The sequence below is a fragment of the Lynx canadensis genome, chromosome B4 (genome assembly GCF_007474595.2).
Source record: "Lynx canadensis isolate LIC74 chromosome B4, mLynCan4.pri.v2, whole genome shotgun sequence".
In the NCBI taxonomy this organism is placed as follows: domain Eukaryota; kingdom Metazoa; phylum Chordata; class Mammalia; order Carnivora; family Felidae; genus Lynx; species Lynx canadensis.
In genome coordinates this window covers 38,265,914-38,291,995 of record NC_044309.1, presented here as the reverse complement: position 1 = coordinate 38,291,995, position 26,082 = coordinate 38,265,914, and the positions used below count along the sequence as shown (strand labels likewise).

The 26,082-nt window shown below is 48.6% G+C and overlaps 1 protein-coding gene across 2 annotated transcripts in view; it reads left to right on the top strand.

Annotated features, from left to right (window-relative positions):
* Positions 1-4,495: 4,495 nt before the first annotated feature.
* TSPAN11 (tetraspanin 11) overlaps positions 4,496-26,082 on the top strand; it is a 70,534-nt gene continuing 48,947 nt past the window's right edge. For both annotated transcript variants that reach the window (XM_030322179.1, XM_030322180.1), the window contains exon 1: positions 4,496-4,555. The gene's annotated coding sequence lies outside the window, so the exon portion shown is untranslated. The remainder of the gene's footprint in view (positions 4,556-26,082) is intronic.

Here is a 26,082-nt window from a genome sequence, read left to right as displayed (position 1 = left end):
TTGCAAAAATGAGTAGGTTAAGTCATCAAGTTCATAGTCAAATGCAGGCTGAATTCAAGCTAATCTAAACTGATCAATATGTGATATCTGATCAGTCGCTACTCCTTCTGGAAAAGGAAAGGTGCTGACCAGATGCTATGAACCTCTATTTCTCACAGGGATGATGAAACTAAGGCCAGTCTCCACTCTCTAAGAGGGTAGAAAGACTCTCAGGAAGAGTTTCTCCCCCATTTTAAAGACTTAAAGGGGAAACAGGCTGAGTCAGACACACTATGGGATGTGTATGCGGATCGGCTTGACTTCTACCTGAGGCTTTTCTACCAAGAACATAGATGTTTTTCCTGGGAGTGACTCAGAGTCTGTATGAAGAGTTCTCATCAGGGCCACATCAGCACGGCAGCATTGCTCAAACAAGCAGGAGTGTCAGGCAGGCCGGAGTAGAGGTTGTCAAGGGTTCGTTCGTTTTTGTGCAATCTTCCTAGGTGGTGACTGGAAGTTGTTTGGAAAGACAGGCTTGTGCTCAGGGGATGGAGAAATCCAAGTTTTAGGTTTCCCGACCTGTGATGGTACAACCTGGAAGCTACGCTAAGCGAATGTGCCATTCATCCTGAGGATGCTACCAATACCCTTTGGTGCGGTGGGTGCCTGTGTGTGTGTTGTATATGTGTATATCCACACACACACACACAAAGGTATTTTCTGTGACTCTCTTCTATTTCGAGGAATAAATATAGAAATGCTATTTCTAGGAATGGATATAGATACTGTGATGGGGGAGCCAGGATATCAGGCCCTGTGCTGGCCTGGAGGGGATCGCACAAGACCTACCCTGTAACTCCAAGTAATAGGTATAGGCCATTTTATTTTTTAATTTTTTTAAGTTTATTCATTTATTTTGAGAGTGAGCAAGTAAGAGAGTGGGGGAGGGGCAGAGAGACAGGGAGAGAGAAACCCAAGAAGCCTCCACACTATCAGCGCAGAGCCGACACAGGCTTGAACTCACGAACTGTGAGATCATGACCTGAACTGAAGTCAACTCACTGAGCCCCCCCACGCACCCCGGTATAGGCCATTTTAGAGCAAAGGAAGTCTAAGTGTTACTACCATTATTTTTACACATCCCAGAAAGTCTACAAGCTCTCTACTCCAGCTTCCCATGTTGGATTGCTCTATCAGCTGTAAGGCAGGGTCAAGGCAGAAGCTCCTGGCACCCAGCCGGGGGCAGAGCTACAGACCTGGAGGAGAAGCACGGGTCTCCAAATCTGGGACGAAAACTCCTCCCTCACAGTAGCTTCATACTTAGGTTTCCACAGTCCTTCCCATTTTTTTTCCAAAATAAGAGACCACTCTCCCCATTTTGCAGATGCAAAACTCAAGGGCCAGACCTAACAGCCACACCAAGCGCTTGTGACTCGGCCAGTGCTCAGACTCAAGGAAACCACTGAAAGGGGAGACCATGACAAAAAGAGCTGTCTCCTCCATTCTCTGCAATCTCTGGGCAAAGAAATCACAACATTCTTCTTATGAACACAGAAGAACAGAATGCAAGACTTCCAACTCGTGTCCCTCTCTCTTCCCTCCTCATCTAGCCCAAGCCAAACCTCCAGTTCCCTTCCCACAGACATTCGATTCTCAACCTTCTTCCTCAGCGTCTTCAAGTGTGTTCTGTGAAATAAAATGGCACAGAGGGAGATCTTGTGAGTGGAGCAGTGGTGGGGCAGTGGCCATCCCTTCATAGAAAGGGAGGACCAAACAAAACAAAGGCTACAAGTGCAGGAGTTCAGATTCTAGACCTGTGGGGTCTGGTGCAGAAGCCACTGCACATATGTAACTGTTGAGCACTTGAGATGTGCTAAGTGCAGCAGAAAGACGAAATGTTTTGTTTCAATTAATTTTAATTAAACTTAAGTTTTAAAATTGACCATTTAATTCGGTTATTGGACAGCAAAAGTATGTATGAAGCAAGTGAGATTTGTAACTACTTCTTCAACCATACACATTATGAACTTTAAGTGCAGATCAAGGATTTCCAATGAAAATGTAGCATCTAAACTCAGATGCACTGAGTGCAAAACACACACCAGAGCTGGAAGACTTCGTAGGAAGAAAACGCAAAATATCTCATTAATAATTTTTATACTGATGCATGTTGAAATGAACATACTTTAGATATATTGTGTTCAATAAAGTTGTATCATTAAAATTAATTTCACCTGATTCTTCTTTTTATATTTTTAAATGTGGCTACTGGGAAATTTTAAATTGTGTATCATATCTCTATGGGTTCTTTGCTCTAGATGTTTAATGTTCCCGGGGATAGTGCTGGAGACGGGATATCCTGGTCCAGAGCCTCATTTATCACTCACCCTCTCATATTGCTACAAGGTCCCTCCGGAACACTTTCCAGCCCTCTCTTTCTGAATTTCTGGTTTAATGTTACTGACACTGGGAACACGCACTTCCCTTCACCCTTACCCCGCTGACAGTATTCTCTCTCCCTAATCCTGCTCCCCACTTGCCTCCTCTACCCTGCTTTGGAAAACCCATTTCTACTACAAAGAGCTCTCCTGTCCCTCCCCATTTCAGTCTTTTCCTTTAACCCCACCTTCCCTGACTTTTTCTGACAATTTCTGTCTCTTGAAACAGTTTCAGTAGAGGTGAAGGTCTTCATGAGAGGTCTGCTTCATTAGACCTCTTAGAGGTCTTAGAGGAAGGTCAGGAGGAGAGGCCATCATTGTCTGTTCTTGCTGGGTCTCTCTGCTGCCACATGTCTCCCACCTTCCCTCTCGAATGCTGGTGACAGATGTTCATGCCCTCTGTCTTTACCCCCTTTGTTTCACTCTCCCTTTCTCTCTGACTCTACACCTCAGGTTGGATTTCTGGAAAACAGGCTCTGCATAGAGATGGAGATTGGTGGGTAGGAGGTCTATCGGGAGATAGTCTTGGGAACAACTCCTATAAGAAAGTGAGGAAGTGAGACCAGACAGAGAGTGAACTTGAACTGAGATGCAGTTTCCACAGAGGCCTCAGCTGATCCCCTGGGGAACCTAGGAGCTGGGATAGCCCTTTAGGGTCCTCTGGTATGAAAGGAAGCAGATGTGTCTTTGTAGTCCTGCATCAACCGATTGGACCAGATGCCCCAAGGAGGGGCTATCTGGCTTACAGTCCCCACTACTGAAATGACCCTCTCAAAAGTCTCCCAAAGATCTCATTTCTAAGTCTAACCCTGTTTTCTTGGGCACCCTCCCCTTTGGTGTCCCTGTAGCACGGGCTCCTATGGAACACACACTCTTCTCCTGGATCTGGGTGTCCTGCACAGTGCTGACCCTCCTGGATGGCATCAGTTTCTTTCTCTGGCTCCTTTTCAAACATCTACCTGGGCTCTGTCCTCAGCCCGGCCCTCTCCACATTGTCCAAACTCAGCTTCACATCACCCAGAGTCTGCTCTCAGACTTCCACACTCACAGCACCACCAAGGTCCTTCTTCAGACCCCCTCTCTACCTCTCCATGTACACCACACACAGCAAGCTCTGTAGAACCCACACCCACCTCATCTTCTGCATTCACTCCCATTTCAGGTCTTCCTCTCACACGGACCATTGTCGGCTCTGCTGATTTTTCTCTACTGCCATGCCTCCGTCAGCAATTCCAGCCTCCAATGTCTTCCCTGACCTAGCACCCTGGTAAATGGGTAACCTTGCTCGCAGCAGTCAAGTTCCAGAAGCACATGGCTGGATAAGCAGGGGCCTTTGTAGCTTTGAGAAATAATCTGCTCCACAGCTAGAACACAGCCAGTTAGTGGCAGCTTTGCACCTGTTCTCCGCCAGGGCCCAGCCAGGGATCTGTCCATCCTTCCTCTTGCCTCCAGTCTAGGAAGAGGTCTTGATTCTCCTGGGCCCAGGAAACATAAAGCCCATGGTCCACAACACTCTCACTGGGACAGGGCGGTGATGGGAGTCTTCCCTACGCACAGGGGATCTGCCGAGGGAGAGGGGCGGCTCTTTGGGATCAGAGGGGCTTGTGCCTAGAGTCCCTGGGAGCCCCCACAGGCCAATGTCTCCCAGGACCTGAGCCTTGGAGGAAACTAGGGAAAAGCAAGACCTGAGAGAGGCCCCAGGGCGGGAGGCCCGGGAGCGGCGGGCGGACGCGAGATTGTGAGCCGCCCCTCCCCTCCCGGCAAGGATCCCCGGGCAACCACCCAGCTGCCCCTAACTCCGACTTAATTGGCTCTGTGAGCTCCGAACTGAAGAGAGGCCAACTCCCAAACAAAGAGGCGGCCCAGCTCAGGGCTTCTGGGCGAGGCCAGCCCGGCTGGGAGGAACGGAGCCCGGGAATCGGAGCGGGGCGAGCCGGGAGGGTGGGCGCTCGGGAAGCGGGGCGGGGCGGGCCGGCAGGAAGTGCCCGGGGTGCTGGGCTGGAGCGGGCCGCCCGCACCCTGACCCTCTGAAGGTGGGAGGGCCCGGAGCGCGGCGGGGGTGCCCAGGCGAGCGCCGCGGCGCCTCGGGAGGCTGCGGGTCCCGTCGCTGCGTGAGGAGCCCCGCTGCGGGAGGCCCGGTAAGCGCCGGGGTGGGGTGGGGGGCGGTGGAGAAGCGCGCGGGGGGAGGGGGAGAAGGAGGACGCGCGGGGACCAGGGGGCCCTGGCCGCCAGTCGCGCCCCAGCCCCGCGCGGAGGAGCGCCCCCACCTCCCTACCCGCGCCCCCGCCGCCTTTCTGAGCCGGACGGTGGCGGGGCCTGGGCTGGCGGGGTCGAGCGGACTCTGGGTGCGGGTGGGGGCAGGGGGCCTCCGGTCCCTCAGGATGGGCGCGTGCACGCACTGGGGTCGGCCGGGGCCGCAGCGTTTGTGCCCCTAATCATACTGTCCAGTGTGCCGTTCTGCACTTAGGGCCCTGGGAGGGAGCTCTGGGCTTCTGAGTGGCTCGTGCCGCCCAGCGTGCTCAGTGTCAGTCTGCCTCTCCTCAAAATGTCACCTGAATTCTGGTAGCTGGCTTTTATGCATAAACCCGGGGTGACCGGTCCAGAATAATCCTAGCTAGAATTGTGTGGAGCTTGGCCCCGTACCTCGTGCAAAACAGAGTTTGCTAAATGCTGGCAGCTGGTGTGTCTTCTGCATGCGCAGGTCCGTGCAGCAGATTGTCCACGAGTCCTATGGGGGCACATCTGCGTATTTGCCGGGACATGGCTGTGCGGGCCCTGTCACCTGTGTTTGCCTGTCCATTCCTGCAGGTGCAGTTGGCTGGTCTGATATGGGAAGAAGGAAGATGTGGATGGTTCTAGGGTGCATTGTTTTCACCAGTGATGTGTGCAGTGTCGACAAGTATGAACTGGCTGGAAAATATGAAAGGAGGGGTCAGTCTGCAGGGGCAGGAGAGCATCTCAGCTTGGGTTTGAATTGCTTTAGATCTCACCAGCAGGTGGGCACGCATGATGAGACAGCAGTGGCTCAGAGAGAAGAGACAGCTTCTAGAAATACCCCTAAGTACCCTCCAAGGCATAAGATGTCGATGGAAGGGTGGGAGAGAGAGAACGAGGGTGGATACTCAGTTTAATTTGTGAGCGTTTTGATGATAGCTACCTTTGGGGTCTGGAGCCCTGGGTTTGCATCAGAATTCAGTGGTTGTTACTACGTCACTAGCAATGTTCCCTGCACAGGTTGCTTTGGGGCTCAGTTGCTTTGTGTGCAAAATGGAACTAATAATTGTCGTCTTGCCTACCTCGTGAGGTGACTGGAAGCTCAAATTTGCTAATGCCTGTGCAGTGCTGGGACAGTGTTCGGTTCCGAGGGTGAAAGGCAAACACTCCGAGACTTGGGGAACACTCTGAGAGCCTGGGGCTGTTTGCCTGGGGGTAGGAGAAGAAGCCGTTTGCATAGTGCTTCCCTTGATGTTCAGCATCATAGGAGCACATGCCTGGAGCCTGGCTTTGGACTCTTGGTGTGTGACATACCTACAGACCCATGTGTGGTGCTGGAGGTTTTGTGAATGCTTCTATAAGAAGAAAACTGACTTGGCTGGTCTTTAAGTTATTTAACCCCACAGCAGCTTGACTTTCCAGGTAGCCTTCCTCCAGGTGAGCCACCATCTTGCCAACAATAGAAGCAGTAAGGAGCACTTTCCACAGTTTGCCGCCAGGGAGATAGGAGAGGAGGAATCTTTCCCAACTAAGGTCATGGGTCTGGGATGTCAACTGCATGGTGCTGTCTGCTGGGGTACAGCGCTCCCAGACTCTAACTGGCCGAGCAGGGCTGAGAGGGTGCCAGGAGTCATGACAGACAGCCCCGAACCCCAGGGCATGGTTGGTGGCTTGTGGGCAGTTGGATGTCCCCTGCCTTGTTTGCATGCAGTGGCTATTTAGTAAACACTGTGAAAGGAGAGAGCCCTGAAAACCCAGGGTCAAGGACTGGCTCGGGCTTCTGACTTGATGGGTGACCTGGAGAAAGTCACTTCACCTCTTTTGGGTCTGCTTCCTCATTGGTCAAAATCAGGGCATCTTTCCAGATTCTTGTTGTGCCATCAGTTCACATTTTGCTTCCTCAGACAGACCTTTCCCGATACCCCCAACTAAAGTAGCTTTCTCCTGGGGCGCCTGGGTGTTTCAGTCGATTAAGTGGCCAACTTTGGCTCAGGTCATGATCTCGCGGTCCATGAGTTCGAGCCCTGCATCCGGCTCTGTGCTGACAGCTCAGAGCCTGGAGCCTGCTTCGGATTCTGTGTCTCCCTCTCTTTCTGCCCCTCCCCCATTCATGCTCTGTCTCTCTCACTCTCAAAAATAAATAAACATTAAAAAAATTAAAAAATTAAGTAGCTTTCTCCTGGCCCGCAGTCACATTGCCCTAGTCCTTTATAGCACTTTCCATCATCTGAACTTAGCTCTGCTACATCCAGCCACATTGGGAGATTCAGGAAAGCAGGGGCTTCCCCTGTCCTCTTCCCTGCTGGCTCACCAGCACCTGGAACACAGTAGGTACTTGAGAAACGTTGTGTCAGTGAGCAAATAACTTAGTAAGCGAGGAGTGGCAGCCTGCTTTTCATGTTGTGCTCCCTGGAGCTTTTGAGGGAGGAGCAAGCCCCATGAGCAGGGCCCTGGGTCCCTCACTGCAACAGCTGGGGGTTAATCTGGGTTACTGGCTGCCTTCCAGGTAGGATTTCCTTTGAAGAAAGGGCCCTCCCACTAAAATAAAACTGGAAAACCATTGTGGCAGAAGACTCCTGGGCGCCTGTGCAACTCCAGCTTGAAATAATAGTACCGAACTGGTAGTAGTGCCCACTGGGTTCAGACACTCAGGTCCCACACGTCGTTCCTGCCCGGCCGTGGAAGGCGTCACAGGGCTGTTTGTTCTGCAGCTGGCTTAATTTCCTGACATTTTGGACAAGGTTAATATGAAAATGGTTTTGCACACAGTACGGCAACAAGGGGCACATGGGAACTGTGAACCGTGTGTGAGATAAGCGGGAGGCAACACCGAGTACTGCAGAGTGGATAAGCCACGCTCTGATATTTGAGAGCTGCCTGTTCAGGGTGACCGTGTCTGGCATTGTCCTCCCAGGCAGACCGCCCAGATGTGCCTCCTCCCCAGCAGATGTCCACTCAGCATGGTTTTTCTTGAGTAGTTGGCAGTGGACAGGAGCCCTCTCTCTGAGTGATTCCTGAACCTAGACAGCGACGTGATGGTGCGCCCCGACATGTATTTACAGCAGCCCTGTCAGCCCCACGTAAAACAGCCGCTCCCGCTGTCTCTTCCTGTAGATATGTTTGCAGCTGGCATTGTGACTCCCATGTCCAGCACTGTGCCTGGGTTTTGGGCGTAGAACACCTGTTTACCACAACCTTTATTAATTCCCATGGGAGTTAGTATACCACAAACTAGTATACTGTATAGTATACTATAATATTATATAACACAATGTTTTATATACATATATATAATTATGTAAGATATATTAATGTTGCTTAGGATATAATATGTAATATATAATACAATATATGCTATACATATTAATACATATGGTACATTATTAATATGTATATGTGTTATGTAATTATATTACATATTATATACTATTAGTATCATATATTATTATACACTATAGTACTATTACTATTATATACTATATATGTAGTATATAGTATCTATAGTAATATATAGTGTATAATATATATAGTACTATAAGTAGTATGTAATAGTAATAGTATATATAGTATACAATAGTACGTACTAACAGTACGTATATAACACATAGTTATAGTATATATAACAGTATATAACAGTTATATAACAGTATATAACATATAGTAATAATAATATATATTAACAGCACTCCCATTGATGGAGAAGGAGGTTCAGCTGTTTTGTTGGGTTGTTTTGGGAGCGTAGTTAAGGAGGGAGACTACAGAGAGAAGTGGAGGGAGGAGATAGAACCCAGAAGAGAACCCTTTGTTAATTCCTTCAGACCATTGACCTTGCTTCTTGTAGACGTCCCTGCTCTGGCGGACTCTTGTGGGCTCCTAGGTTCATGAGGTTTGTACTTACAAGGGGGTGTGCTGTCTGTTGCCTGGTTGAGGGGAGGGCTTATCAATATGCACATATTTACCTGGTGCCTACATATTCACCTGGCACCTATTATGAGCCTCCAGGCCTGCCAATACTTAACCTCCAAGCATCGAGTTGTTGAGAAACCCCCAGGGAAGAAAGGAGAAAACAGCTAAGTGGAAACTGTGCGGTGTGGCGCTCACCCAAGCCACAGCTGGAGCTCAGGGAGGGGAAGGAAAAGCGGTGTGAGGCAGGGGGCGGTGGAGGGCAGAGAGCCCAGCTCTGGGTCAGACACTCCAGCCTGGGATCCCGGCCCTGCCCCTTCCTCCTGGGTGACCTTTCATGTGTTACGTGACCTCACTGAGGTTCAGTTTTCTCATCTGCCCACCAAAGAAAGGATCTCTAACTCCTGGCTGGCCTGGGTATGGATGGCTGAGTTAGGCCTGGAGAGCTCAAATTTGTAGAGGGGCACAGAGTGTGTGGGCTGCCCAAGGTGAGCACTCTGGAGAAGGGTCTCGCTGACAAGGGGGTCCACCAGGTGGTGACTGCTGCCCTGTGCTTTCAAACCCTGATCTTACGTGCCAGTCATCTGGGGATGGGGTGAGGGAGGGGGTCGCCCGGGCCAGCCAAGCCCCCAGTTTCTCCTCTGGGCCCCTTCCCTCCCCACTGGGCCATTCCACTCCCCACACATGACTGCGGGCAGGATGCATCTGGATTTCAGCGGCTCCCTCCCACCTCACTGCCCTGTGTACGCATCAGGCCCTTCTTAAAGGCTTAAGGAGTTTTACTGCAAAATGCCAAGAATTCAAGAATTGAGGATATTACAGAGGCTCAGGAAATGTTGAAGGAAATTGCTCTGACATTCCCTGATCTGGTTTGAAGTAGTAAGTTTTGAAATAGAGTTCCGTGACCCTCTTTGATGGCAGTGGATGAGAACCTGAAGTTTTTCTCACCTGTGTCCTGACTTACAGGTTCTTCTTTTTTGAACAGGGAGCTCAAGTTTTGAAAGATTCATGTGAGCCAAACTTCAATATAAATGAAAATGTGTTTCTCCATTGGAAACAATTAATCAAAGACCTTTTCTGCTTATGTCATTTACATTTTTAAAAGATCAGCCTAGACCATTTAACCAACAGATTCCAGTATGTTTAAAGGCTCAGAAAAGAACAAAGAACAAGATTGGGCTGGTGTTGTCCAGTTTGTCTGAGGTTTGGAACAGATTGTAAAATTATGAGAAGTTTTCCATTATCCCGTTTGATCACACAGATGTGGTAAGCTAACCTCTGAAGCTTTTTCAACAGGTAAAGGTCCATGTTTCCATAAGTGCTCTTAGAATATTGTAAAGACATTTCTCTCTCAGAACCCCCTTCTACAGACAAGTAGTAGGATTCTGACACTTGGACAACAATGTCTTATATTTCAGAATTATATTCCTTACCACTGCTCGAGGATAGATATTATGTTTATTGATTTTTTATCCCTGGCAACTAGCACCATGCTGAACAAACAGTATGAGTTCTGTAAATGTCCACAAAATAGATATTTCCAGAGGGAGATTATTATCAGTCATCACTAAGACTGTGTGCTTAGGGAGAAATCCCACAACCAGGGCTGGCTACATAATTTGTGGGACCCAGTGCAAAATGAAAATATGGCCCCCTGATTCAAAAAGCACGAAAAAGTGCCATTGAAAGTAGTAAATGTAAAGCTTTTTCCTGTCTTCCATGGTCTCTTTCTTGACTTGTCATGGTGGTTTTGGTTGCTACTTAATGGCATTCCAAGTAAAGAAAAATTAAAATTTTAAATGATTAGCATGCATTTTGGTATTCATCTTTATATTGTGCAATGCCAGTTTTAAACACACGTATGCGAGCATTTAACTCCTATGTAGAATCACCAAAATCACACAATTCAAATATCATAGCTCATGTTTTGTTCTTCTCAGAACACTGGAAATGATGCACAAAACGACCTCAGCTGTTTTTATTTCACTTCTTGATACACGCACATTCTTTTTATTTTTTTATTTTTTTAATGTTTATTTTACAGAGAGAGAGAGAGAGACAGAGCACGAGTGGGGGCAGGGCAGAGAGAAAGGGAGACATAGAGTCTGAAGCAGGCTCCAGGCTCTGAGCTGTCAGCACAGAACCCAACGCAGGGCTCAAACCCATGATCAGTGAGATCATGACCTGAGCCGGAGTCGGATGCTTAACCGACTGAGCCCCCCCAAGCTCCCCAATGCATGCATACTCTGTCAACACACTGTCACACTCCACTTCCAGCCTAAGGGGAAAGGAAGGATTGAAAGGAAAGGCAATAGTGCATGGACCTTTCTTCCCTTTAGTTCATCCTTTTCAGTGCAAGTAGGTGACTGATGCAGGAAGGACCCCAAGTAGGAAAGGACAGGGTATCATAGGGTTCCTTAGCTGTTGGTGTTTCTTACAAGGCATCGCTCACCTTCTGCATTTGAACCCAGCTCTGGTTCCAGCAGAGAACTTGACCTCCCTGGGTCATCTGCTCCTGCTTACTCTGTCAAAAACCAAACACCTTATCTTGTACTCACTCACTTTGCAGCTCCTCGAACTCCACACCTGAAGGGTCCCCTGGATTTCTGTGCTCATGGATGTGAGAAATAAGCCCACTGACCCAGTTAAAGGAGGGACGCCAAGACTCAGAGCACAGTGAAGTGAGGCTTTAACCAACGTTCTTGCAACAGCAGGTTTCTGATGGACAGGCACGCAGGGGACAGTTACAGCAGACAATTTATCTCCTAGCATTCAGGTCCCTCCCCTGGTTCCTCATTGGCTGAGTCCTGCAGAGGATACAGCCTTACCTGGACGTCGCCTCTGCCCATGTAAGGCAAAAAGTAGTCTGATTGGAACAAATGTACATTCCCTGAGGTGATGCAGCAGCAACTTCGGGTCTTTAGCCCATGCTCATTGTAAAGCCCACAAAAAGCCCAGGAAATGGAGAGGGGAAAAATAACCAGGAAGTGAAGTGTCTTAGTGTTTGGGACTCCATTGGGGAGTGGGAGGAGGGGGGAGAGCAGGTTTGAACATATTTCCAAAGGTTGTAAACCTATTGTTAACTAGACAGTACAGCTTTTTGGTATTTCTGAAAATGAATCATCTCCCTTCTCACATGGGCATCATGGATCAAATGAGATCAGCAAGGAACAGTGGACACACGCACTGAGCATTTCTCTCTGTTCACATTGATGCCCACTGTCCCATAGGGCTTCACTTACAAAACACAAGCTCAAAGATTAAATCATTAAAAATTCCAAGATGCCAACAGCAGAGCATTAAACAGAGCGCCAGTCCCTTGTCAGCACAGGGCACTGTGAGTCTGCACAGTTGCCTGCTTGTGGAGTCAGCCCAGGCTTCAACCCTTGACCTTCCATTTTGGTTACATTTTTAGATGGTGGTCCACTTGGGGCAGAACAGATCCTTTAAATGAGCGGGCCATTCAGGTGCCCTGAGATTCTAGTTAGTCATTTCTGTCTTTGGAAAACAGCAGAGGCTTCCATTTCCTTGTCCAGGTCTCCATCCTTCTCCTTTAAAGCATTTACGTTTTTAAAACAGTCAGTTTGGACCTTTCACTCACAGGTTCTAGTGTGGTTGAGAGGCTCAAAAGAAAAGAACAAAGGACAGGAGGAGAGGTGAGAATAGTCCATTTTGCCTGAGGGTTGGAATATGCTCGAAAGCGAAAAGCTTGTAGGAGTTCTAAGTCTGTTCAGAGATACTGATTAGCTGTTCCAGGCATGACCATTTTCATACTGAAGCCAAGCGGATGGTTTGCCATGGGGAAAGGTATGGCTTTGTTACCAAAGGACGAGTTGATCTTTGGGTGACTGCACATTTTGGGGTGCTTTTTGCACACAGAGAGGCTTTAGGGAAGCCAGGCCTTCTGGGAGAAATAAATCCCACTCTCTGTGGGGAGAGAGGTGAGGCAGGGAGACAGGAATTTAAGACTAGAAGTGCTAGAACTAAATGAAATACTCAGAAAGCAATTCACACTACTTGATGGCAGAGCAGATAGCTCCGGGCTTTTCACTGCTCTGGAAACCTCAAGTTCCAAGCAAGTACTAGGAAGCAAGTACTAGTACCAGGAACTGAAAAGGGAGTTTTTTCCACCTTTTTTTTTTTTTTTTTTAATATATAAAGACCTGTTGGAAGAAGTAGTTAGAGATAGCACAGAAGCCACATTTACATTGTACCTTGAATGCCTTTAAGTTGGTCTATCTTCTGCCTTGGTGTTCCTGTATTGTCCAAATAATGCTAATTGTAAGTAGCAATTTCCATCATCAAATTTGGTAGTTGCATGACTCACTGTTCTCCAGGGGTCCACAAAATGGTTCTGTATGGCCTACAGGCTACAATTATATATTTAAAAGGCTGAAGCAAATGAACAAAACAAAGAGGAATATGCAACAGAGACCATGTGGGCCGCAGAGCCTGGGACATTTACTAACTAGTCTTCTAACAAACGGTTTGCAGAGCCCCAGTCCACCCACCTGAGGTTATTGACAGTTTGGGGACCCCAGAGCACTGAACGTGGGCACAGGGGCTAGAGGAAGGCCTAGCCTCTGAACCCTGGTCTCTGAGACACCGCTTTCATTCACTGGGCTGCAGCCTGGGAGGCCAGATTTTTACAAACTCCTCAGGTGGTCTTAGTGCAGCAAGTGTGAAAAGCATGGTCCTGAGACAGTTGTTCTCAAAGTGAAGTTCTGCAGAATCAACATCTTATTGAATTGTTAGTGGCTTATTAGAACCTCAAAATCCAGGGTGGACTCCGACCTGCTAACTTAGAAACTCCCCGGGGGTAGACCCAGAGATCTATGTTTTAACGAAGCTTCCGGGCCATTCTGTTGCAAGTTTGAGAACTCTAAGGCTTGGCCTTTCAAACCTGAACCTGCTCAGTCAGGCAAACGTCATGTCACAAGGACATCGGGTAGAGAGCACAGGAGGAAGGGGGGGAGGCTGGCAAGGGGGCAGCAAGGCCTCCAAGTCTTTGCTTTGAAATCTAAGGCTCTAAATGACTGGAATTGTTCTTTTATTCACAACTGAGGCCCTGGAAGGTGAAGTGAGCTGCAAGAACCAGAACTTGGGACCAGAATAACACTACTAACAACAACAGTCATGAATTCTTCCCTTATGAAAGTTATCATTAACAATAGGTTTGTGCTCTACTTTTCATTACTACATATGTTTGTCTTTTAGTATCTTAACTTACATAAGGTTCCCACTTGGTAAACTCAGGGGTTTAAGCACACTTCTGAACTGTCTTGAAATAATTTAAATAAACATATACGTGCGTAGGAAGTAGGAAAGCTATGTTGCTGACCTTCACCCCATAACTGATGGATGAATTCTCTTATCCCAACTGCCCCCTCTAGGGATTCTCATAGGGTATTCTGCCCAGGTGCTAGCCCTCCAACAATGTAGCATGGGGGACACTTATGAGTGTAATAGGATCTATGACTTATTGATGGCCTACTATGTGCCAGGCAGGCATGGTGTGATGTTTTAACATACATTATTTCCTGGAATCATCACAGACTTATAAAGTCAGTGGTATTATCCCCATTTTACAGTCATGAATGTTGAAGCACACATAAATTAAAGACTTTCCCCAAATCCCACAGCTAACAGATGGCAGAGCTGAGATTCAACCCCAGGGAGGTCTGGTCTCAAAATTGGTGAGGGTGGGGAGGCAGGGGAGCTGGCACGTGATCCGGCCTGATGAAGCATTTTGGTAAATCTAAGCTGGATGAGCTGGTGGGCACAGAAAGCAATTATTCCTTGCTCTCCTCATTCTTGCCCAGTGTCCCGTGCATCCTTGGCAGGAGGTGAGCCCACACCTTCCAAAGGTTGGATTGCTGATGTGCCATCTTAGAAAGAATTCAAGGACCAGTGGTGCACAGGGGACCAGAGGTAGAGACTCTGTTTGAGGTGTCAAGAATGCAGTTGCTACCCACAGAGCTGGCTGGGCTTTAAATTCTTCCCTCCTCACTCTGGAAGTTAGCAGCCAAAGTGGTGTATAAATATTACATACCACACATTATCATCACCATCAATAATAATGAGGCATCCTTTTAGAGCTCTTCACAGTTCCAAAGCACCGTAGGCTCGTTAGTTCCCAGTGTCCAGTATTAATAGGCTCAGTAACAACTAGAGGCAGTGGGAGCTCAGAGACGATGGCCATTGGCAGCCTGCAGTCCTCCCAAAGCCCAGGCACTGAGCTGAAAACCAGAGATAGGTGCCTGGGGGCCTCTTCTCAGACCTATTCAGGGAGAGCAGAGATAGACATCTACCCTCTGCATCTCTCTGGCCTACAGATGGGAGCAGACTGACTCCATCTTCTAGTCCTCGGACCTGCAGGCTGCTTTCCAAACCTCGGGTAGTGATGCTCATGGTGATGATGTAATTAGTCCATGGTTAGGGAGCCGATGTGGGCAATATCTAGGGTGTTCTGATGCCAAGTCCGTTTCTATAACATCCTCCCTCTAGAACTCATGGAACTAAAGTTCTTCCTTCTTTTTTGGAAAGAATTAGGGTAACCGTGTGGGGGTTGTTGGTTAGTTGCCATGCGAGTGCATTATTTCCTTGCCCAGAAAGGTCAAATATCTTTAAAAAGACACAAATCTGTGTGTTTGGCTCTCCTCCAGGGAGAAGATTCGAATGCTTTCCAAGGGGGTTTCTAAGTCCCTAGAAAATATGTTTCTACAGACCTGAGATAAAGAAAATGTGGTTTATTTATCAGGGAGCTTAGCGGCTTCCACATTCTCTTCAATAAATTACATCACTTTCTGGACTTAAGACCTAACAGATTTACATCCGAGTCCCAAAGTGAAAATTGGAATTTAAATTCAGATGCGTAAATGTTCTCTCCCTCACCCTTATGTACATAAGCACACAGTTCTATCGGTCTGTGTGGTGTGGTAGAAAGCAAGCTCAACCAGGGTCTGGAAACCTGGATTCCAGCCCCAGCTCTGCCTCTTCGGCTCCTCTGGGGCCCCTGGGCTCCGATCCTGTGCCTAACTCAAGGCCTTTCTCTTGGGAGTTGATAATCCAGGCCTTGTCTATAACTAACTACCCAAAATAGGAACCTTAACCTTTCTGTTAAGGAAAGTCCTCAACCTCTTTGGGGATCTGCTAAAACCTATGGAACTCCAGCATATAAATGGTAAAAAAGAAAAAAAAATTTTTTTCATATAATTTCAGGGGCCTCCAACTTAGAACCCCTTGGAAGGAATGGTCTTTTAGACTCACACAGCTAAGCCATGGTGTCCTGCTCCAAAAACAAGACAGGCCCTATTTTGAAAGCAAATGAGAAATTGTACAAATCCTACTCTCTGGGAAATGGGACAAGTTTTTATGTCATTCAGGCTTTCCCCCCTCCCCCCCCCCCCATTCTTGTTCCCAACGAGCAGGTTGTGAATGTACTTAAGCCAAAGTAATGTGCACCATAATGAAGGCTTCTTCAGGGGTCCTCCTCCTCCCAGCCCAGAGCATCTCTCCTCTAGCCTGGCTGATCCCTGCCAGAGAACAGAGCATTCAGACCACCCTCTTCCCCTTGGTGGAGGCCTCTACTGCTGGGGAGGTCAGGAGGAAGCAGGCTGCACACTCAACCAGTGCTGACTGGCCTTCAAGGTCACTTTTTCTGGGTCCTTGCCTTCTCATCTCCATGGGACAGGGGAAGAAACTGGCTCAGGTACATAGGGGGCCCTGCCCAAGTTCACACAGCTGGTAAGAGTGACAGTACTTTTCCCTCCATACATGTGACAGGCAAAGAAAGCATCAGGGAGCCAGGCTCACATCCACCTTCACTCCCCAGCCCCCTCCTCCTACCACCAGGGATGGTGGAGGGGATAAAAGCCCCCTTCCTGCTTGCACTCAGGATCATGCATAAGCTGCCCCACAAGGACCACTACCACCCCCACCCTGAAGCCCACAGGTGTGCTCAGTGGGCTAAGACCAGTGTCATTTCCCAACCATCTCTCAGAGACTCCGGTTAAGTGAGTAGCTGCTGCAGCTGGGGAGTAGGGAGGAGGTTGTTCTGGGCAATTTGCACTCAGCTGGGGATCCCACCCTGGGGGAGGGGGCAGCAGAGGGGGCCAGCACATGAGGACCCTGGTCCCATGAGTCAAGCCTGGTGGGAGTCCTTGTTGAGTCTGAGAGCCAGGGTCATCATTGATTTGGGGCCCGGAGTGCCTCCCACATCCTCTAGACTGCTTCGAGTCTTATACCCCTCTCAGCCTCATACACACACAACAGAGAAAGCACATCCTGGTGCCTAAGAACAGATAACCCCTGGGGCTCCAGCTCCAGTCTGAGCCCTAAATCCAAGCTTGGGAGGCCTGCAGGGCCTCCAGAGCGTCTCCCACTTCTGTCTGGCTCACTGGGGACTGTAGATGTTTGGAAGTTTCTCCCTCTGCCCTCAGAGTCATGACCACCCAACCCTCTGGCCTTCTCTAATTTCTGTCAGGCCCCTGCACCTGGCTGTTGACTGGGCCACCTGTGGGCAGATGTTGGGGTGACAGGGGAGACCTGCTGCTTCCATCCCAACTCTGTGCCTGAGACGGCAGAGCAGAACTGAGCAGAGAGGGCAGCGCCGGCTGGCCTCCTGCCCAGGGTCTGTCTATAGTTGACAGCCTTTTGGCCTTCCTGTAGTCACATGGCCTCAGACCCCAAGGCCCAGGTGCAGCCTCCAAAGACCAGCCCAGGTTCAGTTTCCTGGGCTATATACAGGGTCTGGAAAGCTGTCATGGGCAGTATGACCCCACACATACAGGGAGCTGCCTTGCAGAGAGGGGAGAGGAAGCCAGGATCAGTCATCATGCCCCAGTGTCCCTGGGGCCCTAGCTGAGAGGCTTCTCAGCTGTGCCAGAAGCCTCTTGGCCACAGGTGTTCTCATCAGCAGCTAGGGGCTGGGCACTAATCAGAGAAGCCTGATGCAGTGGCAGAAACTGGAAAGCAGCCCAGCTCATGAAATGGCCTGGCGGGAGCCAGACTAGGGCATGCTCCTGGGAGGCAGGCACCAGGAGCCTGGCAGGAGGTATCTCCAGACTGTCTGGAGGCTGGTAGGGGAGGGGGAAGGAAAGGCTCCTCTAGGGAAGCACAGGTTGTGGATGAGAGGTAGACCTGTATTTCAGACAAGGCTGTGTGTTTTTGAATTTCCATCTGTGAAATGGGGATCTTAAGATTGCCTGCTTCTTAGTTACTGTGAGAAGTAGTATAACAATTATGTCATCATTATTATCATTATCATTGCCATCATCTGTGCAAGCAAACAGTGAGCTAAAGCCTGGAGAGGACAGAAATAACCAACCATATGCCCACATACAGGGCTGCTGCCGTTCTCCAGGAGGCTTGGGCCCTTTTGCCCAGGACAGATGCCATATTGGAAAAATGAGGCGGGGCTATGGAAGAAAATTCAGCAGTGCCTCAGTAAGTTACACACATGACCCAGCAATCGCATGCCTAGGCATTACCCAGAGGAATTGAAAACAGGTGTCCAGACAAAAACGTGTGCATGAATGTTCACACCAGCTCTATTCACTATAGCCAAAATGTGGAAACAACCCAAATGTCTATGGACAGATGAATGGATAAGCAAAAGATGCTCTATACATACAAGTGAAAGTTACTCAGCTGTAACAAAGAATAAAGTACTAATACGTGCTAGAGCACGGATGAACCTTGAAGACGTTATACAAAGTGAGAGAAGCCAGACACAGAAAATCACATATTGCATAATTATGTTGATATGGAGTAATCAGAGTAGGCAAATCCTTAGAGAAGCTCATTAGAGGTTTCCAGAAGTTGGGGGGAAGGGAAGTAGGGAGTGGCTGCTTAATGGGTACAAGTTTTCCATTTGGAGTGATGAAAAGTCCTGAACTAGATAGTGGCGGATTCCCTTAATGACACGGAATTGTACACTTTAAAATGGCTATAATGGTAAATTTTATGTTATGTCTGTTTTACCAAAATAAAAAAAGGGAAAAAATGGGATAGAATTGGGGCCAGGTGCGGGTCAGGAGAAGATGAACCACTGACGAAATGAAGAGTTTCTCAGATAATCTCAGAGGTCACTTTCAGTTCTTAAAATAGCTTGTAAGTCTATGATATAGGAAGTAGATTTCTATGAGGTAGGCCCCAACAGCTCTCCCCTTGCTTATTTTGACTGGGGACAAGTGTGGAGAACAATATGAAATTAAAGAATATAAAACCTAATGCCTGCATCTTGGTCTCCTAGAGTGCTAGAGCTGGGTTTCTTGCATGGTTCCAGCTTCAGGGGGAATAAGGGAGGGGGAGACACTGTTCAAATGGGCTTGAAGGGGGGGCGGGTGGAGAAGGGGACTTAGCACACCCCTTCAGCCAGAGAAGCTACACACCTTATCTGTTTTATATGTTAGGTTCTACATACAAACTTGTTTGAAAGCATGTACTGCTAGAACACCAAGTTCATCATAAAGAAACTGAGGCACAGAGACAGGCAGGTGCTGTCCAAGGTGCTGGCAAGTAGTGAGGGAAATCCTGAATTAAACTCCCCTTCCCCACACACCTGGGCTTCTGCCTGTCTGCCATCCCCCCACCTCGTAAATACCATCAGCAGACATTCCTAGCATCCCTTTGGCAGTTCCCCCTTTGTTTGGGAGTCATGGGAAAAGAGGACTGCCCTTCATGCCTGTCCCCCCCTGGGCTCCAGGAACACACACTCTCCCCAGCCAAATCCCCCTCATGCCAAGTGTCAGCCTTCCCGTAGGGGGTGATGACCAAGCAGCCCCTGCCAGGACAGAGCCTCAAGAACATGTCTCCACGTGGGTGATGAAAAGAGCAGCTCTTTCCGGGTGGAAGTCCTACATCCATTCGTTCACAAAGACTGGGGAAATTATAATACAGATCCATCTCAGAGTATGGGAAAAATTATAGACTGTATTCTTCACTATAATGAAGCTGGTTTTTAGAGGGAGCAGTGCAATGCATATTAGGCAATGCATTTTTAATTTTTGAAGGTGTTTCTGAGACCTAATGTGTCAAAATTAAAACCCTGTGGTGTTTGTGGAGAGAGGCAATGATTTTCCTTATTGGGTTTAGGGTTTTGCTTCACCATCGGCTCCTCTGCTCCCCTAGCCTGGTCCACTGGTGGGTGCAGTGAGGCAGCCTGGCCCAGCTGACTTGGACTGACAAGGAGCCAGCCTGGCCTACCCTTGACTGTCTTAGACGACATCCTTTCCACCGTGGCCTTACAGAGCCACTGCAAATCAACCAGACACAGGCTTGGTTCTCCCTTCAGATGCCTGGGCTCCGTGGGGGATTTTAAAATTCATTTAAAGGAATGCTTGTTCCCCAACCCCAGGATCTGGTTTATAACCTGTGAAACCATTTGGGTTTATTTACTCTAACCTCATAAGTAGTGACTCTAATTCTGTCATTCCCTGGACCAGAGGGTCCGGTGGTGCCCATTGCTTTCATAATGAAGTCCAGAATCTTGAGCCTGGCAAATGGCTGCTTCGTCACCATCTTTGCTGAATTTCCACTTGTCCTTGAGCTCTCACCAGTAGTTCCTCCTCTGCACACCTGGACAGACTTTTTTCTCTCTGAACTCCATGCATAGTGTTGGATAATGTGGATGTGGCTGTCTCCCCAGCTGTGAGCTCTTTGATCTCTGGCCCATTGCATCACATAGCAAGGCCTCAAATGTTCAGTGAATGAATAGACCGATTAATTAGTTAATCTCAGAAGGGAACACAGATATGTGAACCACCACCCTGACCACTGCAACAGTAGACAAAGGGTAGGCCTGCAGTGGGGCGGTAACAGTGAGAAGATCAGAATGAATCGATTCCTAAGAGTTGATGGAGGAGCCTGCAGAAGGGGGACAGCTTGGTGAAGTAGTATGTGTTGGGGTGGGAGGTGGTGACACTGAAAAAGAGGGAGAAGTGGGACATAATCCTGAAGATAGTGCACTGGGTGGTGGGAGGGTGGGAACGTCACTACGCTTAGGGATGCAGGATGGCTGGGTTTGTGGGGGACATCCTGGCTTAGTTTTAGACAGGCTAGCAGTCAGGGACTCGTGGCCACATGAGTGAGCCTAAGCCTCAGCAGGCTCCTGAGAGTCATCAGCTTGTGAGATGTAGGTGGAGCTGGGCGTGAGTGGGGTTGAAAAGAAGAGACACCGGGCACCTGGGTGGCTCAGTCAGTTGAGCGTCTGACTCTTGATTTCAGCTCAGGTCATGACCTCAGTTTGTGAGTCCGAGCCCCATGTTAGGCTCTGTGCTGACAGTGTGGAGCCTGCTTGGGATTCTCTTTCTCTCTCTCTCTCTCTCTCTCTCTCTCTCTCTCTCTCTCTCTCTCTCTCTCTCTCTCTCAAAATAAATAAATAAAACTTAAAAAAAGAAAAAAAAAAAAAAGAAGTGACTTTGGGTTGAGTAGAGTGGTAGGGGCAGCCAGACTGTGGTAGGCTGCAGAATGACCAGACGGGGAAATGAAGCTTCAGGCCTTGGTGGCCAGGACAAGAAGGGTCTGGCGATAACTTGAGAAGGAGACAGGACGCACGTTATCGTAGGACTTGGGAGGTAGCGTGTGTGGCAACGAGATTGTGCTTTGGAGCCTCCCACCCGCGGTTGTATCCTGGCTCTGTGCACCGGTCTAGGTGAGGACCAACTTGTTGCCCTTACAGATGGAGCTACAGAGGACCTATTTTTGCCTTCTGTTTGAGTGGGACATTGTGCAGAGAAGACTCTGACTCCTGGAGATATGATTCAGTTAGAGACCCAACAGGACAAAAAAGTTTCTTTTTCTTTCTTGTAACAGTCCAGGGCAGACAAGCTGTTGTGCTCCACATAGTCATACGTGGATCCAGGTTCCTGCTCTCTTATTTCTCTACCATCCCTAAGGGCAGTGTGTGGTCTCCAGGGCAGTCCCCAGACCAGCAGCATCAGTATCTCCCAGAAATTTGTTGGAAATGCAAATTCTCCGGCACTACCCCAGATCTACTGGGTCAGAATCTCTGGGGCTGGAGCCGAACTACCTGTGACTGTGAACGCCCTCCAGGTGATTCTAATGTGCCCGAAAGTTAGAGAAGCAGTGCTCTGGGGTGCTGTCCTTGTGTGGTGGAAGCTAGATTTCGGGCACATCTGTGGTCCCGCTCTCAGGGGACAGATTGTAGAGATGTGTAGGGGCAAGCCTGGAAGTGGCACTTCCGCTCACATTCCGTTGTCAAGGACTAGTACTCAGCCAGATCTAGCTGCTGAGAGGTCTGGGAAATGTGGTTGCTAGTTAGGTGTCCCTGTACCCACCTGCAACTCCATTATGATGGGAGGAGGTGAGAACAACTTTTGATAAACCACTAGCAGCCTGGGCTTATCTGCAATCAGTTTTAATCCACTATCCTCCAGAAGAGAGGGGGATATCTACCTGCAGATCAAAGTTAAGGCTTATATGTTTAAAAAGGTATATGGGGGTGGGGGGTTGTCAGTTGTACCAGCCCCCAAATGTCTGCCCAACCCCAGTGGGTTTGGGCAGCCCACCCCTTAGATACACACCTATCTTATTTGCTCACCCACTATATATTGTGCTACCCAGTCCCTATTTGTAAACTTCCAGTAAAAGTCAAGATTTCACCCGAGGCACCAAGTCTTGGCAAGGAATGAGACAGAGAAGGAAGAAATGAGCTTGCCAAGGCAGCTGAGTGCACCCGCCTAGACCGTGCCGTGCAGTGCACAACTCCAGGGGCAGCCGCTCACGGGGCCTCTGATGTGTACACCTCCCCCTGGAGTTGAGTGATGTGCCTGCCCTGTCGTTGTCACCCCCCTGAACCCCAACACCCTGGGCTCTGGGGCCTTCCTCCTGCTCTTGCTCTTTACCCTGTAGATCCTGAGGTTACCCTGAGTGGGCCACCTCTGAACGTCCATCCTTGCTATGAGAGGCTTCTCAGGAGGTGTCTCAGCTCCACGTACCAAAGCTTGGACAGAGAAATTGACTCTGGGTGGAGGCGATTTTTTTTTTCTTTCCTCAAAGCCTGATGAAAACCCAGACCAGCAACACTAGTGATGAGTCCCTGGGTCTGCCAGGAGAGGCTCAGCGTCTTCAGTTATAAAGTACACCTGAGACAGTTAAATGAGCGACCTGGCCCAGATGAGGGGCTGACACTGAGACACCTCCTGACTGCTGGCCAGGACTCTAGGAGATGTTGGGGCCAGAGGTGGCTTCTCAAGGCCCTGAAACACAGGCAGAATGACTTGCCTCCCTGGGATCAGGAATTTGTTTATGTAATGAGCTCCTTTCAAGTGCTTGCATGCTCTAACAGTTCAGCCGCCCTGCCACGGAGCCTTGTACTGGGGGAAGGAAGGAAGGAAGCCATGCTTGCACGAGGTCCCGCCGGGGTGGGCCTCGGGGCCCCAGGCTCTCCCAGCCTCTGCTGGATGGCCATCTTGAAGGGCTGCAGCAAAGGCAAGGAAAAGACTGTGTGCTGTTTGGAGAAGGGGCTAACTGCACGCTTGCCTTCAAAACCTGTCGAAGCTGCCCCTCCTGCTGCCGTTTCTGGTGAGGTCTGACTCCACAAGGAAGCGCCTGACTACGTGCCAGGTGTTTCCCATCAGCAGGGGCTGGCCCGTCTCTGAGCCTTGTTTGGGTGATTTTCTACCGTGGCATACTCTGGGCATAGGTCTGTATTCCTCACCTGAGGCTGGAGCTGAAAGACTAGGGGAAAGAGGGGATGATGTAGAGGGGGCACCTGGGTGGCTTAGTCATTTGAGCGGCCAACGATTGATTTTAGCTCAGGTCATGATCCTAGGGTTGTGGGATCAAGCACCGGGTCAGGCTCCACACTGAGCATGGAGCCTGCTTGGGATATTTCTCTCTCTCTCTCTCTCTCTCTCTCTCTCTCTCTCTCTCTCCCCCCCTCCCCCCCTGCCCCTCTCCTGTTCATGTGTGCACTCTCCCTCTCTCCTCCCTAAAAATAAAATAAATAAATAATTTAAAAAGAAAGAAAGAAAGAAAGCCCTGGAGAGAGTAATGAAAATACCAGGGCGCCTGAGTGGTTCAGTCCACTAAGCATCCGACTCTTGATTTCAGCTCAGGTCATGATCTCAGTTGGTGAGTTTGAGCCCCACATCGGGCTCTGCACTGATGGCACAGAGACTGCTTCAAATTCTCTCTCTCCCTCTCTTTCTGCCTCTCCCTGTCTCGTGCTCTCTCTCTCTCAAAATAAATAAATATTTTTTTAAAAATAGTGAAATTACCACACGTGTAAATGTGCAGAAAGCAGCCAAAGCAGTACTCAGTGGGAAATACATAGCCTTCAATTTATGTATGCACCTTGAAAAAGATCAAAAGGCTGTACAACTAAGATCTCTGCACTTTATATTTATTAAACTTCCATTTTAAGTTTAGAAAAATAGGAAATCATCGATACAACAAATTCACTAAAATACAAATAAGGAATAACATTTAACTATATCTGCCTTCTTTTTTTTTTTTTTTTAATTTTTTTTTTCAACGTTTATTTATTTTTGGGACAGAGAGAGACAGAGCATGAACGGGGGAGGGGCAGAGAGAGAGGGAGACACAGAATCGGAAACAGGCTCCAGGCTCTGAGCCATCAGCCCAGAGCCCGACGCGGGGCTCGAACTCCCGGACCGCGAGATCGTGACCTGGCTGAAGTCGGACGCTTAACCGACTGCGCCACCCAGGCGCCCCAACTATATCTGCCTTCTAAGAAAGACTTCTCTAACTAAAGTGATTTTTGTCATACTTTCAAACTGAAAATTTCAGGTGGTCAGTGTAGGAGCATTGACCTTCAGCAAACCCATCCATCAGGAGCTTATATAAAAATTGCATTTTCGGGACACGTTGGGTAAAACAGAGCTTAGAAAGTAAGATGTTGGTGAATGATAAAAGAAGATGAGGCAAAATAATATCTCAATATATTTTCATAAGTTCAGACTTAACCTTGGCAAGTGGAAACCCAGGGAACTGGTCTGGTGTCAATGGGCTGTTTCCAGGATCACCTTTGGAAAAGGTCCCCTACAACTATCCGTAGCCTTCCAATGTATAATCCCAAACTGATTCCTCTATACTTCTACAGAGAACGTAATTCTCTATCATTCTTCCCCTGTCTCCTTCCATCACTGGTTATTTGGTGGGTTCTCATGATTTTGAGGCTTATCTTAACATTAACCTTAGTTAAATCGTATTAATATTTGTATCCCCCTTCTTTTAAAGTGACTTTCCTGTCGGAACCAATCTACTCTGTTAAAGTTAGGTCCTGACTTTTCTGTAGCGGATTCCTCATGTCACCTGGGAACAGGGTCTCCTGTCACAGTCGTCTACGTAGAGTCTACTAGCAGGTGGATGGGTTTAGGCACAGAAACTGTGAAACTCTGTCTCCGGCTATCAGACACCTGGTCTCTGGCTGATATATTCTATAGGGTTACCCATACATTGTCCTTCATTGAGAAGCTCTCAGGGAGTTGGTTGTAATAATTCCTTTGCTCTTGGGTGGCACTGAGGCTGTAAAATTACAGTGCACACAGTTCTTGTGAATTCACCATCCTGTTGGATCCTCACAGCCACCCTGCAAGGGAGACAAAGCTGGACTAGCATCAGGTCCATTTTACAGAGGAGGAAGCTGAGGCCCAGAGTCACACTGCTGTAGGTGACAGCTGGTATTCACACCCAGTCTTCTAAACTGCTGACTAGTACTATTTTTATTTGCTCATTGACTCTTCTCAGAAGCACTAAGGAGGTCCTCATTTCATGGGTCAGGCTGCAGTTTACGAAAAGACGCAGGAAACACATAGCAAAGGATGACACCCATCTACACACAGAGTCCAAAAACTCTGTTTATGTATAAACGTGGAGAACAAGGAAAAAGCCAAACCATTTGCCTCAGGTTATGAGTGGAGCCCTGTCTGATCCATGTAATGCATGTTGGCACTTTCAAATGAAGTAAAAAATAACCCATGTACTTAGGAAAACGTATCTCTCAGAGCATAAAGACTAAGACTTCTTGGTGCTAGGATTTTAATTCAGGTTCCACCTACAGCACCATCCACATGGCGCTATAGTTAGCAATCAAACCTTAAGTTTGGTCCAGAAAAGTTGCCCACATTCATTTACCTGCACACAGCAAATACGGTGATATAAATGAAACACCGGCAGTAGCCCAGAGGCCCCAGGCCAGCCCATGCCTCACGGTAGCACTAGCAGCTGCTGGATCCCCAGCCTCAAAGTTGAGGAGACGGAGGACCAGGGAGAAGAAGGTGGGCCCCCCCGGAGGGTTCCCCTAAGCAGTTTGGTATCTTGATAGTGACAGCTGCTTCTCCCGACCCAGGAACACTGGCCCCACCACCTCCTCCTGCGGCCCCTGCCTGGGGTCTTGGCCCCTGGAAGCTTCCCTCATTTTTAGCTTCCCCCAGAGGCCACCAAGCTGAGAGAAGTTACCAGAAGCCAGAACTGGAACCACCCAGATAAAAGTAAAACATCTGCACCCACTCTGCCCATGTCTCTCCACTTCCCAGTTCTGTGCCTTCCTCTTCTGGAA